Genomic DNA, 17,913 nt, shown 5'->3' with positions numbered 1-17,913 from the left:
TTTTGGGTGTTGTCACCATTATGAGGGTATGTAGTTTCAAAATATACATTTTTTTTTTTTTTTTGGGGGGGGGTATATATCTTGATACAAGGCACTGTTTGTAATGGAATAAATGTATTCAACAGTTCTTATTGACTTTCCAGGTAGTAGTGATTCAAACACAAATTGTTGCACCATCCACCTGTCAAATGTGTTTCTAAAGGTAATATAATGAGGTGAAACAAAATTTCAGGCGTGCTTTTATATGCTGCCTCTTGAGTTACTTTACAGCAACTAATCGTTTTTTTGTTTTGTTTTCTTGGACAACACTGCAGGATTACATTATTTTTTATTATTTTTAGTAAGACTTGTGGCATTTTCTTATTACACTAGATATACCCCATTTTGTGTGCCCGTAATTTTTGCAGCTTTCGCTAGCTGTGTTTCCTAAAGTTAAGTTACTATCATCAATTGTATATTTGTGGGATACTTCAGTTTCTCTGATTTTAATGCATTGTAATTCCATAGTTTATAAGGCATAGACAATTTAGCTGTAGTGGATCCTATATTCACACCTTAACTGGCTGTTTTCGTGGCTTGAAAAATCTAGATGATCCCTCTTTGACATTTGCAAATAATAGATTTTCAGAATCATCCGTTTCTTACAAACGTCAAAATAGGCTGTTTGATTTGTTCTTCAAATGGTATTATAAAATAGATAAGCACAAATATCTCAACATACCCAGGCACATAATTAAGAGGTAGGTGAAGTTGCTTTCATAAATATCTAGGCACAACAGAAAATATTTTCAGTTCCCATCAAAGAAGATCTTTAACCAGCTAAAGACCAGTCTAGCTTTTCCTTCTCTGTGGGTGTAGAATATATATTTATCAGACTTGTGCCCCCCTTCTTTGAGGCTTTAACAGCTGTAGCTCTTCTGGGAAAGCTTTTTCACTATATTTTGAATTGGGAATTAGTGCCTGTTCAGCCAAAAGAGCATTTGTGAGGTCAAGCACTGATGTTGGACGAGAAGGTGTGGCTCACAATTGGCATTCCAATTCATCCCAAAGGTGTTCAGTGTGGGTGAAGTCATGGCTCTGTTCAGGCCACTCAAGTCCCTCCACCCCAAACATGTCAAATCAAGTCTTCATGGACCTTGCTTTGTGCATAGTCATGCTGGAACAGGAAGGAGTCTTCCTCCAAAGTTGGGAGCACCCTATTGTCTAATGTCTTTGTATGCTGTAGCATTAAGATGACCCTTCACTGGAATTGAGGCCTAGCCAAAACCCTGAAGAACAGCCCAACACCATTATGCCTCCTCCACCAAACCTTAGAGTAAGTAGTGTTCCCCTGGCATCTGCCACACCAAGATTCTTCCATCAGACTGCCAGAGTAGCATGATTCACATCATTCTAGAGAACACATTTCCACTGCTCCAGAGTGCAGTGGTACATGTTTTACACCATTCCAGCTGTTATTTGACATAGTACATGTTGATGTGCGGCTTGTGAGCTGCATGGCCAAGGAAAACCACATCCTGAAGCTCATGACACACAGTTATGATGCTGATGTTGCCTCCAGAGGCACTTTAGAACTCAGTGATGTAACAGGCAATTTTTATATGCTTTAGTACTTGTCTGCCCAGCTCTGTAAATTTGCCTGTTTCTGGCTGCTTCCACTTCACAATAATAGCAGTTAAACAGGGGAGATCTTGTAGGGCAGACATTTAACAAACTGTCTTGTGGCCTTCTATGACAATACTACATTTACTCTCACTGAAAGTTAGAGGTCTTTAGTACAACCCATTGTCCAGCCAATGTTTGGCTATGTGCTGGGTTGTATGCCCTTGTTAGTGATGGGTGTGGCTAAAACGCATAAACTGAATAATTAGCAGTGGAGTTCACATACTTTTGGCCAAAAAGTATCAGTGTGTATATGTATGTATGTGTGTGTTAAATATACATATATATACACACTCGCCAGTATTCTCCACAGAAACATTTGCTAGCTGGGTGGAGGCAGTGAAATATTTTCTAATTATATAATTTTCTGTTCTAATATTTGTATAATTTAACACAAATGTATTTAATGATGATTTGTGCATTAAAAATGTAACCTTTTTAATAGCTTTTTTTTAGCTTAATATTGGCTAAAACTTTAGCTGGGTGGAATCTGCCAGGTAGTGCACCCGCTAAAAAAAGGTCCTGGGGCGAATATACACATGTTTCACAAGTAGAGGACACACACAGAACTTAATACATTTTGTATTCTGTTATTCCAATTGTAGATTAGCTTGTTGAATAACAGAATAAAAAAATATTAAGTCCCGTAAGTGCCCTCTATTTGTGAAACATAGATTATTGGTCCTTTAGTAGGCACCCGGGTATATATATATATATATATATATATATATATATACCAGGTATGTTTGTCCGATGCAGTCATGCGCAGTAGAGACCTGGCCGTAAGGAAGGATCAGTCAGTGACTGCACACAATACTTCAAAAACAGAATTTATGTTTACCTGATAAATTGCTTTCTCCAACGGTGTGTCCGGTCCACGGCGTCATCCTTACTTGTGGGATGTTCTCTTCCCCAACAGGAAATGGCAAAGAGCCCAGCAAAGCTGGTCACATGATCCCTCCTAGGCTCCGCCTTCCCCAGTCATTCGACCGACGTAAAGGAGGAATATTTGCATAGGAGAAACCATATGATACCGTGGTGACTGTAGTTAAAGAAAATAAATTATCAGACCTGATTAAAAAACCAGGGCGGGCCGTGGACCGGACACACCGTTGGAGAAAGCAATTTATCAGGTAAACATAAATTCTGTTTTCTCCAACATAGGTGTGTCCGGTCCACGGCGTCATCCTTACTTGTGGGAACCAATACCAAAGCTTTAGGACACGGATGAAGGGAGGGAGCAAATCAGGTCACCTAGATGGAAGGCACCACGGCTTGCAAAACCTTTCTCCCAAAAATAGCCTCAGAAGAAGCAAAAGTATCAAACTTGTAAAATTTAGTAAAAGTGTGCAGTGAAGACCAAGTCGCTGCCTTACATATCTGATCAACAGAAGCCTCGTTCTTGAAGGCCCATGTGGAAGCCACAGCCCTAGTGGAATGAGCTGTGATTCTTTCAGGAGGCTGCCGTCCGGCAGTCTCATAAGCCAATCTGATGATGCTTTTAATCCAAAAAGAGAGAGAGGTAGAAGTTGCTTTTTGACCTCTCCTTTTACCAGTATAAACAACAAACAAGGAAGATGTTTGTCTAAAATCCTTTGTAGCATCTAAATAGAATTTTAGAGCACGAACAACATCCAAATTGTGCAACAAACGTTCCTTCTTTGAAACTGGATTCGGACACAAAGAAGGCACGACTATCTCCTGGTTAATGTTTTTGTTAGAAACAACTTTCGGAAGAAAACCAGGTTTAGTACGTAAAACCACCTTATCTGCATGGAACACCAGATAAGGAGGAGAACACTGCAGAGCAGATAATTCTGAAACTCTTCTAGCAGAAGAAATTGCAACCAAAAACAAAACTTTCCAAGATAATAACTTAATATCAACGGAATGTAAGGGTTCAAACGGAACCCCCTGAAGAACTGAAAGAACTAAATTGAGACTCCAAGGAGGAGTCAAAGGTTTGTAAACAGGCTTGATTCTAACCAGAGCCTGAACAAAGGCTTGAACATCTGGCACAGCTGCCAGCTTTTTGTGAAGTAACACAGACAAGGCAGAAATCTGTCCCTTCAAGGAACTAGCAGATAATCCTTTCTCCAAACCTTCTTGAAGAAAGGATAGAATCTTAGGAATTTTTACCTTGTCCCAAGGGAATCCTTTAGATTCACACCAACAGATATATTTTTTCCATATTTTGTGGTAAATTTTTCTAGTTACAGGCTTTCTGGCCTGAACAAGAGTATCAATGACAGAATCTGAGAACCCTCGCTTTGATAAGATCAAGCGTTCAATCTCCAAGCAGTCAGTTGGAGTGAGACCAGATTCGGATGTTCGAACGGACCTTGAACAAGAAGGTCTCGTCTCAAAGGTAGCTTCCATGGTGGAGCCGATGACATATTCACCAGGTCTGCATACCAAGTCCTGCGTGGCCACGCAGGAGCTATCAAGATCACCGATGCTCTCTCCTGATTGATCCTGGCTACCAGCCTGGGGATGAGAGGAAACGGCGGGAATACATAAGCTAGTTTGAAGGTCCAAGGTGCTACTAGTGCATCTACTAGAGTCGCCTTGGGATCCCTGGATCTGGACCCGTAGCAAGGAACCTTGAAGTTCTGACGAGAGGCCATCAGATCCATGTCTGGAATGCCCCACAATTGAGTAATTTGGGCAAAGATTTCCGGATGGAGTTCCCACTCCCCCGGATGAAATGTCTGACGACTCAGAAAATCCGCTTCCCAATTTTCCACTCCTGGGATGTGGATTGCAGACAAGTGGCAGGAGTGAGTCTCCGCCCATTGAATGATTTTGGTCACTTCTTCCATCGCCAGGGAACTCCTTGTTCCCCCCTGATGGTTGATGTACGCAACAGTCGTCATGTTGTCTGATTGAAACCGTATGAACTTGGCCTTTGCTAGCTGAGGCCAAGCCTTGAGAGCATTGAATATCGCTCTCAGTTCCAGAATATTTATCGGTAGAAGAGATTCTTCCCGAGACCAAAGACCCTGAGCTTTCAGGGGTCCCCAGACCGCGCCCCAGCCAACCAGACTGGCGTCGGTTGTGACAATGACCCACTCTGGTCTGCGGAAGCTCATCCCCTGTGACAGGTTGTCCAGGGACAGCCACCAACGGAGTGAATCTCTGGTCCTCTGATTTACTTGTATCGTCGGAGACAAGTCTGTATAGTCCCCATTCCACTGACTGAGCATGCACAGTTGTAATGGTCTTAGATGAATTCGCGCAAAAGGAACTATGTCCATTGCCGCTACCATCAAACCTATTACTTCCATGCACTGCGCTATGGAAGGAAGAGGAACAGAATGAAGTATTTGACAAGAGTTTAGAAGTTTTGATTTTCTGGCCTCTGTCAGAAAAATCCTCATTTCTAAGGAGTCTATTATTGTTCCCAAGAAGGGAACCCTTGTTGACGGAGATAGAGAACTTTTTTCTACGTTCACTTTCCACCCGTGAGATCTGAGAAAGGCCAGGACAATGTCCGTGTGAGCCTTTGCTTGAGGAAGGGACGACGCTTGAATCAGAATGTCGTCCAAGTAAGGTACTACTGCAATGCCCCTTGGTCTTAGCACCGCTAGAAGGGACCCTAGTACCTTTGTGAAAATCCTTGGAGCAGTGGCTAATCCGAACGGAAGTGCCACAAACTGGTAATGCTTGTCCAGGAATGCGAACCTTAGGAACCGATGATGTTCCTTGTGGATAGGAATATGTAGATACGCATCCTTTAAATCCACCGTGGTCATGAATTGACCTTCCTGGATGGAAGGAAGAATTGTTCGAATGGTTTCCATTTTGAACGATGGAACCTTGAGAAACTTGTTTAGGATCTTGAGATCTAAGATTGGTCTGAATGTTCCCTCTTTTTTGGGAACTACGAACAGATTGGAGTAGAACCCCATCCCTTGTTCTCCTAATGGAATAGGATGAATCACTCCCATTTTTAACAGGTCTTCTACACAATGTAAGAATGCCTGTTTTTTTATGTGGTCTGAAGACAATTGAGACCTGTGGAACCTCCCCCTTGGGGGAAGCCCCTTGAATTCCAGAAGATAACCTTGGGAGACTATTTCTAGTGCCCAAGGATCCAGAACATCTCTTGCCCAAGCCTGAGCGAAGAGAGAGAGTCTGCCCCCCACCAGATACGGTCCCGGATCGGGGGCCAACATCTCATGCTGTCTTGGTAGCAGTGGCAGGTTTCTTGGCCTGCTTTCCTTTGTTCCAGCCTTGCATTGGTCTCCAGGCTGGCTTGGCTTGAGAAGTATTACCCTCTTGCTTAGAGGACGTAGCACTTGGGGCTGGTCCGTTTCTGCGAAAGGGACGAAAATTAGGTTTATTTTTGGCCTTGAAAGACCTATCCTGAGGAAGGGCGTGGCCCTTGCCCCCAGTGATATCAGAGATAATCTCTTTCAAGTCAGGGCCAAACAGCGTTTTCCCCTTGAAAGGAATGTTAAGCAATTTGTTCTTGGAAGACGCATCCGCTGACCAAGATTTTAACCAAAGCGCTCTGCGCGCCACAATAGCAAAACCAGAATTTTTCGCCGCTAACCTAGCCAATTGCAAAGTGGCGTCTAGGGTGAAAGAATTAGCCAATTTGAGAGCATGAATTCTGTCCATAATCTCCTCATAAGAAGAAGAATTATTATTGAGCGCCTTTTCTAGCTCATCGAACCAGAAACACGCTGCTGTAGTGACAGGAACAATGCATGAAATTGGTTGTAGAAGGTAACCTTGCTGAACAAACATCTTTTTAAGCAAACCTTCTAATTTTTTATCCATAGGATCTTTGAAAGCACAACTATCTTCTATGGGTATAGTGGTGCATTTGTTTAGAGTAGAAACCGCCCCCTCGACCTTGGGGACTGTCTGCCATAAGTCCTTTCTGGGGTCGACCATAGGAAACAATTTTTTAAATATGGGGGGAGGGACGAAAGGTATACCGGGCCTTTCCCATTCTTTATTTACAATGTCCGCCACCCGCTTGGGTATAGGAAAAGCTTCGGGGGGCCCCGGGACCTCTAGGAACTTGTCCATTTTACATAGTTTCTCTGGAATGACCAAATTCTCACAATCATCCAGAGTGGATAACACCTCCTTAAGCAGAGCGCGGAGATGTTCCAATTTAAATGTAATCACATCAGGTTCAGCTTGTTGAGAAATTTTCCCTGAATCTGAAATTTCTCCCTCAGACAAAACCTCCCTGGCCCCCTCAGACTGGTGTAGGGGCCCTTCAGAACCAATATCATCAGCGTCCTCATGCTCTTCAGTATTTTCTAAAACAGAGCAGTCGCGCTTTCGCTGATAAGTGGGCATTTTGGCTAAAATGTTTTTGATAGAATTATCCATTACAGCCGTTAATTGTTGCATAGTAAGGAGTATTGGCGCGCTAGATGTACTAGGGGCCTCCTGTGTGGGCAAGACTGGTGTAGACGAAGGAGGGGAAGATGCAGTACCATGCTTACTCCCCTCACTTGAGGAATCATCTTGGGCATCATTTTCTCTAAATTTTGTGTCACATAAATCACATCTATTTAAATGAGAAGGAACCTTGGCTTCCCCACATTCAGAACACAGTCTATCTGGTAGTTCAGACATGTTAAACAGGCAAAAACTTGATAACAAAGTACAAAAAACGTTTTAAAATAAACCGTTACTGTCACTTTAAATTTTAAACTGAACACACTTTATTACTGCAATTGCGAAAAAGTATGAAGGAATTGTTCAAAATTCACCAAAATTTCACCACAGTGTCTTAAAGCCTTAAAAGTATTGCACACCAAATTTGGAAGCTTTAACCCTTAAAATAACGGAACCGGAGCCGTTTTTATATTTAACCCCTTTACAGTCCCTGGTATCTGCTTTGCTGAGACCCAACCAAGCCCAAAGGGGAATACGATACCAAATGACGCCTTCAGAAAGTCTTTTCTATGTATCAGAGCTCCTCACACATGCATCTGCATGTCATGCTTCTCAAAAACAAGTGCGCAATAGAGGCGCGAAAATGAGACTCTGCCTATGATTAGGGAAAGCCCCTAGAGAATAAGGTGTCCAATACAGTGCCTGCCGGTTATTTTACATAATTCCCAAGATTAAAATAATTCCTCAAGGCTATGGAGTATAAAATATGTTTATATATAAATCGATTTAGCCCAGAAAATGTCTACAGTCTTAAAAAGCCCTTGTGAAGCCCTTTTTTTCTTTCTGTAATAAAAATGGCTTACCGGATCCCATAGGGAAAATGACAGCTTCCAGCATTACATCGTCTTGTTAGAATGTGTCATACCTCAAGCAGCAAAAGTCTGCTCACTGTTCCCCCAACTGAAGTTAAATCCTCTCAACAGTCCTGTGTGGAAACAGCCATCGATTTTAGTAACGGTTGCTAAAATCATTTTCCTCTTACAAACAGAAATCTTCATCTCTTTTCTGTTTCAGAGTAAATAGTACATACCAGCACTATTTTAAAATAACAAACTCTTGATTGAATAATAAAAACTACAGTTAAACACTAAAAAACTCTAAGCCATCTCCGTGGAGATGTTGCCTGTACAACGGCAAAGAGAATGACTGGGGAAGGCGGAGCCTAGGAGGGATCATGTGACCAGCTTTGCTGGGCTCTTTGCCATTTCCTGTTGGGGAAGAGAATATCCCACAAGTAAGGATGACGCCGTGGACCGGACACACCTATGTTGGAGAAAGGCTGTTGGGATCAGGTGGGGCCGGCTGACCGAGGGGGCGGGAGCAGAATTTTTTTTTGAGGGGATCCAAGTGGATGGGGATTTTGGCCCATGTACACAGGCTTTAGGACTAGTATAAATTATAGCGCAAAGATTCCACAAAACCCCATAGCATTCTATCCCTTCCGCCTCACTGATTAGCCAGTCCAAATCTTTGCCTCTCAGGAGATGAGTGAAGAATTGAGGTGCTCAAGATTCTTCTTAGAAAGGAGTCCTCAGACTGATATGGGGCTCATTTTCCCCTCACATAGCTGCTACAAAAAGACAGAAGGTATATTGGAGTATAGGGTAGTGACCCATTTACTCCCAGTGATGGAATTAGTCACAAGCCTGCCACAGATGTCTGAGGGACTGATACCCTAGCCACCTCCTGTTGGGTTGTCAAGATACTCCTTACAGTGATCCACTCTGATGTACACAGGACTGTATGTCTTTTCTACTGGAGGCAGTCATGCTGCAGATGGTAAGCACAGTTAAATGGGTGCAGTTTAGATAAGTACTATTTCTCTGATTCCACTTGCATAGCCCACAGGATATTAGCAGGTATATCTTGATGCAGTACATAACATCCAGGGGACAAAGGATTTAGATAGTTTACACCACTCCTATATTTCACTGTATATGTGGTAGATGTGTATGCAAAGAGGTTCTTGTCTTTACATAGCATAGCACGCACCATTCTACTACGTAGTTCCTCTTGTTGGGCTTGCTGCTGAATTCATTTAACATGCCTCTTAGGATGAGGGTAGCTGTAAGGGGACTGATGAGACTTAGATGGCACAAGGGTTATGTTTTTGTTTTGTTTTCCCCCTCACTAACTTCTAGTGAGTGTGCTATTACTTACTAGGTATTTGCAGAGCTGCTTCTCCTGTATGGTGTTCATTGTATCCAACTACCGATCGGAAGGGGGTAAGATTTTCAAAAATTTAAAGAGTTAAGAGACCTCTCCATTTTTTTTTTCTACTAATTTGTGTACTTTTTTATTTTATATTTTTTTAAATTTCCTTTTTATTGTGGTTTGAAGGAATGGACAGAAAAACATGAAATTGTGCACCAGTCTTCACATCAACTAATAATTACAAAAATGCAAAGTATCAGACTGTTATAAAATGTGTTTGAATAATACAGTCCACGTCCATAGTGTAATTTCATCATAAACACAATATATTTATGTATACAAATATTGTCATGTACAAATTCAGAAGTAATATCACTCTTCAAAACTGGAATTTTAATCTTTTTCACCACTCCTAAAACATGAACTCCAAAGTCAGAGAGGAGGGGGAAAAACCACGCCCTCTTTGTTCCAGACCCATTCTCCTCTGCATGGCAGACTGTATGCAATCCATATGGATGAATGGAGCAATATATTGTCTTTGTAAATTCACTGGTATTGATTTAATAAATTGTCCCCATTTACAGAAGAAACCTTGAACATCCATTTCCAAATTTAGCATATAATCATAGTGTTCCGTTATCAGTTTACCTTTTAAATTTTCAATGAACTGAGTAAAACTTAGAGCTTTTGAGGGGCGGTGCCGGCGAACCTTGCCAATGGCCGCATGACTTTAAAGCTCCGGTAAGATTGTGGCTTCTTTTGCGTGCCATCAGTACTTATGGATCCCAGCTAAACCCTAGAAGAGGGGTAAAGAGACGGAGCTCACTCCGTAGCATATCGCAGAAGACACGCAAATGGAGCAGGCTGGTTTAAAGGGAATAACCACTAAGTGCGCAACACTACATGCCGGCACCATGTTCGATTACATGCAGCAAAAATTTGGTGTAAAAAAGCATTAACATGCGAAGGACATCAAGCAAATAAGTACCTCTTACTGGGTTGTGCATAATGTAAATACTACACCTTCACTGGGACAATAATTAAGCAATCACTCATTTTGGGTTTCTAGACAACTGAGAAATATCAAGATGACAAAATAAGTCTAATAGTGTTTCCCAACTTTTTTTTTAAATGATTACAGCTGAAGTATAAGATATACTATGTGGGAGTAAGCTTTCCACTCATACACAGCACAGGATCATATCTGGACACACTCTCTAAGGGCTTTAAAGAAATAACTTGCTGCGTGGCGAATGAGACATCAAATATAACACAGTGCCTGTTCTCACTTAGAGAATACCTCACACAGAAAATAATCTTGTGGTGATGATGATATAAAAAAAAAGTGTTCAGCACCTACATTCCAGACCACAAAAGCATCATAAAATAGTTTATAAACTGCACTAAATATTTTATAGTAGTAGGTAACACAACCACCTAACATGGCATCAAATAAAAATACCAAAGCAGATAAGTCCCTCAAGGCAAATAGCTTGACAGACAAAAATGTAGTGCTTTCTTTAAGCCAACAGGAGATATCCATATTGACAGAGCTCACAGGGCACTTAGACCACAAACTAGAGAACCTGCCCCACCAATGGACATAATTAAGTTTAATCAATATCTAGATAAAGAAAAAAATGACAGCAGCCAGGAAAACGCCACCTCTAACATTTAGAGAACACAGCCTGCACATTTTTCCTGACCTAAGCCCTAACACTTTAAAAAGGAAGAATGCAAGGTATCTTATACAGCATCTGCAAGACATAGGAATGCCATATAGATGGGGCTTTCCATTTTCTATAAAAGTAATTTGAAACAACCAAACCCATATCTACCAAGCTCAAGAATATATTGATACCCTTTGCTTTAACCTGGGAATGCCTCAACCATGGCTTCCCAAACTTAACAAAGAAGATGCCCTATCAACCTCAAAGAAAAACATGATTTCTCTTGTAAGGTGTATCCAGTCCACGGATCATCCATTACTTGTGGGATATTCTCCTTCCCAACAGGAAGTTGCAAGAGGATCACCCACAGCAGAGCTGCTATATAGCTCCTCCCCTAACTGCCATACCCAGTCATTCTCTTGCAACTCTCAACAAAGATGGAGGTAGTAAGAGGAAAGTGGTGAAATATAGTTAGTTTTCTCTTGTTAAGTGTATCCAGTCCACGGATCATCCATTACTTATGTGATATTAACTCCTCCCCAACAGGAAGTGCAAGAGGATTCACCCAGCAGAGCTGCTATATAGCTCCTCCCCTAACTGCCATTACCAGTCATTCTCTTGCACCCAACGAATAGATAGGATGTGTGAGAGGACTGTGGTGATTATACTTAGTTTCATACCTTCAATCAAAAGTTTGTTATTTTATAATAGCACCGGAGTGTGTTATTCCTTCTCTGGTAGAATTTGAAGAAGAATCTACCTGAGTTTTTCTATGATTTTAGCCGGAGTAGTTAAGATCATATTGCTGTTTCTCGGCCATCTGAGGAGAGGTAAACTTCAGATCAGGGGACAGCGGGCAGATTAATCTGCAAAGAGGTATGTAGCAGCTTATTATTTTCTGACAATGGAATTAATGAGAAAATTCTGCCATACCGATATAATGTAAACTCAGCCTTAAATGCAGTAGCAGCAACTGGTATCAGGCTGTCATGTATGTATATTTTACACTTCAGTATTCTGGGGAATGGCACTTCACTGGAATTATACTGTATGCATAAAACTTTAGCCTAATTTGCAGGGACTAGCAACAGGCTTTTTAATAACACTCAATTTATTAATGTTAAACGTTTTTTGCTGGCATGTAAAATCGTTTAATTTTCTGAGGTACTGGGTGAAAAAATGTTTTGGGCACTATTTTTTTCCACTTGGCAGTCGTTTTATTTAATTTATGACGGTTTACTGATCTCTCTCACTGTTATGTGTGAGGGGGAGGGACCTTTTTTGGTGCTTTTGCTACGCATCAAAAAATTCAGTCAGAAGTTTGTCTTCCCTGCATGATCCGGTTCATCTCTACAGAACTCAGGGGTCTTCAAAACTTGTTTTGAGGGAGGTAATCACTCACAGCAGAGCTGTGAGATTGTAGTTGACTGTGATAAAAAAAAAAACCGTTTATTTCTGTATTTTTTTTTTTTTTTTTTTTTTCTGCTATCAAGGTTAGTTATCCTTTGCTAATGGGAGCAATCCTTTGCTAAAATTGTGTTTTTTACAAAGATTTGATGCTATAACTTTTCAGTTTATTAATTTTCAACTGTCATAACTTTTTCTGTGCTTCTTATAGGCACAGTACGTTTTCATATTATAGTAAATTACTTGAAAAGTATTTCCAAGTTGCTAGTTTATTTGCTAGTGTGTTAAACATGTCTGATTCAGAGGAAGATATCTGTGCTATATGTGCTAAAGCCAAAGTGGAGCCCAATAGAAATTTATGTACTAACTGTATTGATGCTACTTTAAATAAAAGTCAATCTGTACAAATTGAACATATTTCACCAAACAACGAGGGGAGAGTTATGCCGACTAACTCGCCTCACGTGTCAGTACCTGCATCTCCCGCTCGGGAGGTGCGTGATATTGTAGCGCCGAGTACATCTGGGCGGCCATTACAAATCACATTACAGGATATGGCTACTGTTATGACTGAAGTTTTGGCTAAATTACCAGAACTAAGAGGTAAGCGTGATCACTCTGGGGTGAGAACAGAGTGCGCTGATAATATTAGGGCCATGTCAGGCACTGCGTCACAATTTGGAGAACATGAGGACGGAGAGCTTCATTCTGCGGGTGACGGTTCTGATCCAAACAAACTGGATTCAGATATTTCAAATTTTAAATTTAAGCTGGAAAACCTCCATGTATTACTAGGGGAGGTGTTAGCGGCTCTGAATGATTGTAACACAGTTGCAATACCAGAGAAAATGTGTAGGTTGGATAAATATTTTGCGGTACCGGCGAGTACTGACGTTTTTCCTATACCTAAGAGACTTACTGAAATTGTTACTAAGGAGTGGGATAGACCCGGTGTGCCGTTCTCACCCCCTCCGATATTTAGAAAGATGTTTCCAATAGACGCCACCACACGGGACTTATGGCAAACGGTCCCTAAGGTGGAGGGAGCAGTTTCTACTTTAGCTAAGCGTACCACTATCCCGGTGGAGGATAGCTGTGCCTTTTCAGATCCAATGGATAAAAAGTTAGAGGGTTACCTTAAGAAAATGTTTGTTCAACAAGGTTTTATATTGCAACCTCTTGCATGCATTGCGCCTGTCACGGCTGCAGCAGCATTTTGGTTTGAGTCTCTGGAAGAGACACTTGAATCAGCTCCATTAGATGAGATTACACACAAGCTTAAAGCCCTTAAGTTAGCTAACTCATTTATTTCAGATGCCGTAGTACATTTAACTAAACTTACGGCTAAGAATTCCGGATTCGCCATTCAGGCACGCAGAGCACTGTGGCTAAAATCCTGGTCAACTGACGTTACTTCTAAATCTAAATTGCTTAATATACCTTTCAAAGGGAAGACCTTATTCGGGCCCGGGTTGAAAGAAATTATCGCTGACATTACAGGAGGTAAAGGCCATGCCCTGCTTCAAGACAGAGCCAAACCTAAGGCTAGACAGTCTAATTTTCGTTCCTTTCGTAATTTCAAAGCAGGAGCAGCATCAACTTCCTCTGCACCAAAACAGGAAGGAGCTGTTGCTCGCTACAGACAAGGCTGGAGACCTAACCAGTCCTGGAACAAGGGCAAGCAGGCCAGGAAACCTGCTGCTGCCCCTAAGACAGCATGAATCGAGGGCCCCCGATCCGGGAACGGATCTAGTGGGGGGCAGACTTTCTCTCTTCGCCCAGGCTTGGGCAAGAGATGTCCAGGATCCCTGGGCGTTAGAGATCATATCTCAGGGATACCTTCTAGACTTCAAATTCTCTCCCCCAAGAGGGAGATTTCATCTGTCAAGGTTGTCAACAAACCAAATAAAGAAAGAGGCGTTTCTACGCTGAGTACAAGATCTTTGATTAATGGGAGTGATCCATCCGGTTCCTCGGTCGGAACAAGGACAAGGGTTTTACTCAAATCTGTTTGTGGTTCCCAAAAAAGAGGGAACTTTCAGGCCAATCTTGGATTTAAAGATCCTAAACAAATTCCTAAGAGTTCCATCGTTCAAAATGGAAACTATTCGGACAATTTTACCCATGATCCAAAAGGGTCAGTACATGACCACAGTGGATTTAAAGGATGCTTACCTTCACATACCGATTCACAAAGATCATTACCGGTATCTAAGGTTTGCCTTTCTAGACAGGCATTACCAGTTTGTAGCTCTTCCATTCGGATTGGCTACGGCTCCGAGAATCTTCACAAAGGTTCTGTGTGCTCTTCTGGCGGTACTAAGACCGCGAGGAATTGCGGTAGCTCCGTACCTAGAGGACATTCTGATACAAGCTTCAAGCTTTCAAACTGCCAAGTCTCATACAGAGTTAGTACTGGCATTTCTAAGGTCGCATGGATGGAAGGTGAACGAAAAGAAGAGTTCTCTCTTTCCACTCACAAGAGTTCCCTTGTTGGGGACTCTTATAGATTCTGTAGAAATGAAGATTTACCTGACAGAAGACAGGTTAACAAAGCTTCAAAATGCATGCCGTGTCCTTCATTCCATTCAACACCCGTCAGTAGCTCAATGCATGGAGGTGATCGGCTTAATGGTAGCAGCAATGGACATAGTACCCTTTGCACGTCTACATCTCAGACCGCTGCAATTGTGCATGCTAAGTCAGTGGAATGGGGATTACTCAGACTTGTCCCCTACTCTGAATCTGGATCAAGAGACCAGAAATTCTCTTCTATGGTGGCTTTCTCGGCCACATCTGTCCAGGGGGATGCCATTCAGCAGGCCGGACTGGACAATTGTAACAAGACGCCAGCCTACTAGGTTGGGGCGCTGTCTGGAATTCTCTGAAGGCTCAGGGACAATGGAATCAGGAGGAGAGTCTCCTACCAATAAACATTCTGGAATTGAGAGCAGTTCTCAATGCCCTTCTGGCTTGGCCCCAGTTAACAACTCGGGGGTTCATCAGGTTTCAGTCGGACAACATCACGACTGTAGCTTACATCAACCATCAGGGAGGGACAAGAAGCTCCCTAGCAATGATGGAAGTATCAAAGATAATTCGCTGGGCAGAGTCTCACTCTTGCCACCTGTCAGCAATCCACATCCCGGGAGTGGAGAACTGGGAGGCGGATTTCTTAAGTCGTCAGACTTTTCATCCGGGGGAGTGGGAACTTCATCCGGAGGTCTTTGCCCAAATACTTCGACGTTGGGGCAAACCAGAGATAGATCTCATGGCGTCTCGACAGAACGCCAAGCTTCCTCGTTACGGGTCCAGATCCAGGGATCCGGGAGCGGTTCTGATAGATGCTTTGACAGCACCTTGGACCTTCGGGATGGCTTATGTGTTTCCACCCTTCCCGATGCTTCCTCGATTGATTGCCAGAATCAAACAGGAGAGAGCATCAGTGATTCTAATAACGCCTGCATGGCCACGCAGGACTTGGTATGCAGATCTAGTGGACATGTCATCCTGTCCACCTTGGTCGCTACCTCTGAAACAGGACCTTCTGATCCAGGGTCCCTTCAAACATCAAAATCTAATTTCTCTGAAGCTGACTGCTTGGAAATTGAACGCTTGATTTTATCAAAACGTGGTTTTTCTGAGTCAGTTATTGATACTAGGAAGCCTGTTACCAGAAAGATTTACCATAAGATATGGCGCAAATACTTATATTGGTGCGAATCCAAGAGTTACTCATGGAGTAAGGTTAGGATTCCGAGGATATTGTCTTTTCTACAAGAAGGTTTAGAAAAGGGTTTATCCGCTAGTTCCTTAAAGGGACAGATTTCAGCTCTGTCCATTCTTTTACACAAACGTCTGTCAGAAGTTCCGAACGTTCAAGCTTTTTGTCAGGCTTTAGCTAGGATCAAGCCTGTGTTTAAAACTGTTGCTCCACCATGGAGTTTGAACTTAGTTCTTAATGTTTTACAGGGGGTTCCGTTTGAACCCCTTCATTCCATTGATATCAAGTTGTTATCTTGGAAAGTTCTGTTTTTAATGGCGATTTCCTCGGCTCGAAGAGTCTGAGTTATCTGCCTTACATTGTGATTCTCCTTATCTGATTTTTCATTCAGACAAGGTAGTTCTGCATACTAAACCTGGGTTCCTACCTAAGCTGGTCACTAACAGGAATATCAATCAAGAGATTGTGGTTACATCTTTGTGTCCTAATCCTTCTTCGAAAAAGGAACGTCTGCTACACAATCTAGATGTAGTCCGTGCCCTGAAATTTTATCTACAGGCAACTAAGGATTTTCGACAAACGTCTTCCCTGTTTGTCGTTTATTCTGGTCAGAGGAGAGGTCAAAAAGCTTCGGCTACCTCTCTCTCCTTTTGGCTTCGTAGCATAATACGGTTAGCCTATGAGACTGCTGGACAGCAGCCTCCTGAAAGAATTACAGCACATTCTACTAGAGCTGTGGCTTCCACTTGGGCCTTTAAGAATGAGGCTTCTGTTGAACAGATTTGCAAGGCTGCAACTTGGTCTTCTCTTCATACTTTTTACAAATTTTACAAATTTGACACTTTTGCTTCTTCTGAGGCTGTTTTTGGGAGAAAGGTTCTTCAGGCAGTGGTTCCTTCCGTATAAAGAGCCTGCCTGTCCCTCCCGTCATCCGTGTACTTTAGCTTTGGTATTGGTATCCCATAAGTAATGGATGATCCGTGGACTGGATACACTTAACAAGAGAAAACATAATTTATGCTTACCTGATAAATTTATTTCTCTTGTAGTGTATCCAGTCCACGGCCCGCCCTGTCACTTTAAGGCAGGTAATTTTTCCATTAAACTACAGTCACCACTGTACCCTATGGTTTTCCTTTCTCTGCATGTTTTCGGTCGAATGACTGGTAATGGCAGTTAGGGGAGGAGCTATAGCAGCTCTGCTGGGTGAATCCTCTTGCACTTCCTGTTGGGGAGGAGTTAATATCCCATAAGTAATGGATGATCCGTGGACTGGATACACTACAAGAGAAATAAATTTATCAGGTAAGCATAAATTATGTTTTTGTCTTCAATCAAAAGTTTATTATTTTTAAATGGTACCGGAGTTGTACTATTTTATCTCAGGCAGCATTTAGAAGAATCTGCCTGCGTTTTCTATGATCTTAGCAGAAGTAACTAAGATCCACTGCTGTTCTCACATATGTCTGAGGAGTGAGGTAACTTCAGAGGGAGAATGGCATGCAGGTTATCCTGCAATGAGGTATGTGCAGTTTTAAGTTTTTCTAGGGATGGAATTGCTAGAAAATGCTGCTGATACTGAATTAATGTAAGTTTAAGCCTAAATACAGTGATTTAATAGCGACTAGTATCAGGCTTACTATTAGAGATATATACTCTTATAAATGTGCAATATAAAACGTTTGCTGGCATGTTTAATCGTTTTTATATATGCTTTGGAGATAAAACTTATTGGGGCCTAGTTTTTTCCACATGGCTGGCTTGATTTTTGCCTAGAAAGTTTCCTGAGGCTTTCCACTGTTGTAGTATGAGTGGGAGGGGCCTATTTTAGCGCTTTTTTGCGCAGTTAAAATTACAGACAGACATTCA

This window comes from Bombina bombina, chromosome 2 (assembly GCF_027579735.1).
Source record: "Bombina bombina isolate aBomBom1 chromosome 2, aBomBom1.pri, whole genome shotgun sequence".
NCBI lineage: Eukaryota > Metazoa > Chordata > Amphibia > Anura > Bombinatoridae > Bombina > Bombina bombina.
Note: the sequence above shows the minus strand (reverse complement) of the source record.